This window comes from Lactuca serriola, chromosome 3, assembly GCF_051521515.1.
Source record: "Lactuca serriola cultivar US96UC23 chromosome 3, Lser_US96UC23_V15, whole genome shotgun sequence".
Taxonomy (NCBI): domain Eukaryota; kingdom Viridiplantae; phylum Streptophyta; class Magnoliopsida; order Asterales; family Asteraceae; genus Lactuca; species Lactuca serriola.
In genome coordinates this window covers 73,425,977-73,429,611 of record NC_136410.1, presented here as the reverse complement: position 1 = coordinate 73,429,611, position 3,635 = coordinate 73,425,977, and the positions used below count along the sequence as shown (strand labels likewise).

At 38.0% G+C, this 3,635-nt stretch overlaps 1 non-coding gene across 1 annotated transcript; it reads right to left on the bottom strand.

Moving 5' to 3' along the window:
• Positions 1-2,610: 2,610 nt before the first annotated feature.
• On the bottom strand, positions 2,611-2,717 carry LOC145096361 (small nucleolar RNA R71). The gene has a single exon (XR_013703770.1). It is a non-coding gene; the product is annotated as a small nucleolar RNA R71 (small nucleolar RNA).
• Positions 2,718-3,635: the final 918 nt, after the last annotated feature.

The following is a 3,635-nucleotide window of genomic DNA, read 5'->3' as shown; positions in this document are numbered from 1 at the left end:
GACATGTTATCTAAGCATGCTCAAGACTGATATCCGTCAGTTTGTTGCTACTCAGCTATGTGATACGCTGTTGGACTTACAGACGGCCGCTAGGCAGCGCGAGTTGGAGATTGAGCTGCATTTGAGGGAGCAACGACAGGCCTCGACACAGTCACAACCAGAGCCGAAGCGGTCTAAGACCCCTGATACCAGGACTGGGGAACAGCCACTCCGTACTTGTGGGAAGTGCAGAAAGGTGCCTTCAGGGATGTGCCGAGCAGGGAGTGGGTGCCACCGATGTGGCAAGCAGGGCCATCTGGCTAGAGATTGCAGGCATCAGACTTCGACTCCTGGAGTTAGACTTTGTTATCATAGTGAGCAGGTGGGCCATATGAAGGCCCAGTGTCCTCTACTAGCCGCCAAGCCAGCACAGGCTCCAGCGCCGACTACATTGAGGATTACAGATGGGAGGTCAGTTAGGGCGGAGCCTCCGAAGGCTCAGGGGCGTGCCTTCCAGTTTACAACTAAGGAGGCCAGGGCAGCTGATATGTGCATATCTACATGTATATTTTACATCATATCTTAATATTTTATTCTATTTTTATGCTTATTATAGAACAAAAGGTACTTATTATGTTGAATATCTACTATGTAGCATAAAGACATTCTCGGGAGCAATATGAAAGCTAGAAGCAGGAAAATATGAGCTTAGACAAGAAGAAGATACAAGAAGGATGTTGCTAAATAGCTTGACCCCTTGTCAGTATTTTGACCATATCTCATGACTCGTAACTCCAATTAAGGTGATTCAAAATGATCTAAAAACCAGACACAATTTCGGACGACTTTTTTGTTTTGAGAAAAGTTGGATTTCCAACCACCATGACGTGGTGATCCCACCACGACGTGGTGATTTAATCTTCGCGATTCTTGACGATGGCTTGGGAAATACGGGATAAAAACTAGGACCACGATGTGGTGGCCAGATTATATATATATATATATATATATATATATATATATATATATATATATATATATCCGAACATAGGGTCGAATTGAGGGACTTGGAGGTGACTTTCTGAAGAAGCATTACGAAAAATAACCTCTGGAAAACCCTTAGAAGAGGAGGAAACGATTGGAGGTCAAGTTTTGAAGAGATATAGATGAAAAAATCAATTTATTCGGTTTGATCATGTTTAGATTTATCTCTATTGAGTTTTTGTGTTTGATTTCTACCATGAGTAGCTGAATTCAGCTACTCCTGTTTAGCTAGATGAAGCTTCAACTTATGGATTAGTTTAATTAATTATGGATTTGACTTGTTGGTATTGTGTTTGTGTTTTATTGTTAATACCTAGCATGCTAATATTTGGTTGTTTAGTTGCTTGAATTCATGTTCTGTGTAGCTTAGTGATTATTAAATTATATGAACTTGATACCTAGTGATTTAGTGAATATTGAATTGCTAGAGCTAGGATCGACCCACTCTTAGATAAGTGATTGAAGTAATTAAATTTAGTTGTGCTGGAGAACATAAGTTATGACCATAATTATGTTTGCACAATGAATCTTACATAGCCTATTCATAATCCATAAATGATTTTGTGTGACCATGCATAGTTTTACATGAGTTAGTTAAATATTAGTAAATTTGGACTTAAATTACTAATAATATAATATTAGGTAACCAACTTTGATAATCCATAATTGTTAGCTAACCATAAAGAAGAAGTGAATTCGAACTAAACGGGAGTGTTTTTAGTAATTGATTGAACCTTTGTTTAGTAATTAAGTTTGTCCGAACTTGCAAAATCAGATAAAAAAACATTTTAAATTATTGTTTGATTTTAGATTAATTTAGAGTAATTATTTTAGTTCATTAAATCCGTTCACTGTGTTCGACCTCGACTTACTTTACTACACTACAATCCGACTAGGTACACTGCCTAGGTGCATATTAGTTAGTTAAGTTAGTTAGGTTATAAATTTAAAACTAGTAGGTACTTTTGTGCACATCAAAGTTTTTGGCGCCGTTTCCGGGGAACGGCTATTTTAGTTGTTAATTTATTTGCTTTAGGTTAATCGATCCTTTTTGTGGGGTAAAAACCGCAAAAAGTTATTTTTCTACATTTATTTTTCTGTCTGATCTGTAACCACGTCATGGTCTTGCTTCAGTTAGTTTTCGTTTATTTCTCTTTTGTTCCTTTTTCTGCATGTTTTTTAGTTTTATTTTAGCAAGACACCATGGTGGACATAGCTAATATTTCGATGGGAGCGTATAAGAAGAGAATCTGAGATGATCCTGGTCTTGGTTTAGTACAACCTGCAATTCCTGCCACTACTACATTCGAGTTGAAAGGACACATTCTTTCTACACTTAAAGATATTCCATTTTCTAGGAAGGATCATAAGGATGCTTACAAGCACCTTGATGAGGTCAACGACATAGCTGACTATTTCAACATCCCTAATATTCCTAGAGAGATAGCTTTGTTAAGGATGATTCTCGTCACTTTTAAGGGAGCTGCAAAAGATTGGTTGAAAGCACTTCCACCCGGTGAAATTACTACTTGAGCACAAATGCGAGAGCAATTTTTGGAACAATTTTGCCCACCTTCAAAAATAGCTAAACTCAAGAAGGCAATAGCAAACTTTCAGCAAAATTTGGGTGAATCACATTATGAGGCATGGGAGCGTTATAACGGCTTACTAAGAAATTGTCCTCAAAATGACCAACAAGAAGTGTATATATTCTATGATGGGGAGAATGTCATGACATGGCAACTCCTTGATTCTCAAGGACCACTAACTAAAAAAAATTCCGGTCGAAGTCAAGGAGTTGATTGAAGAATTCTCAAAGCATTCTCGTGAGTACCACAATCCAAGACATGAAGGAGAAAAAGGCATCGGGGGTGGACATTCTGAAGACATGGCTGTTGTACTAGCTATGCTTAACACCATGGACAGAAGAATGACAAAGATGGACTAGTCAATTCATGCTATAGAGTTGGATGTGAAAGATGCAATGGTCCACACTTGACAAAAGAATGCCACTTTGATGAACATGGAAACAAAAGGCTAAAGTTTGAAGGAACAATAAGTGATGATGAAAGAACAACAAGCAATGATGATTGACCAGTAAGCCTCATTAAGAAATCATCAAGCATCGATCCACTATCTTGAAGCACAACTCGGTCAACTAACGACTTAGGTGAATGAAAATTTATCTCCACGAACTCCCGAGAAGAAAACACAGCCACATGTCATGGTGATTGATACTAAAGAAGAAGTTATTTCTGAGTTCCTAGAAGCTTTAGAAGAGGAGCCGAAGATGTCCGAACCAAAGTCGAAAAAGTCGAAGCTCGAAAATGAAAATTTTGCTGAACAACCAAACTCACGACATGCGCTTACTATGATCATGATGTGGGACCATTCTGAACTAAAAAATTAAGCAACTGTTCCGACTTATTGTCATCCCTTTCCGTTTCCGTCCCGAGCTAATCTCTATCCACTGGAACAGGAGCACTTGGAATTTTTAAAACAAGTAAAGGGTATCCCAATAAATACTCCTTTTATTGAGTCGTTATCTAAGGTTCCTAAATATGTGAAGTTCATACAAGACTTACTAAATACTCGTCAACAATTGAAGAAAA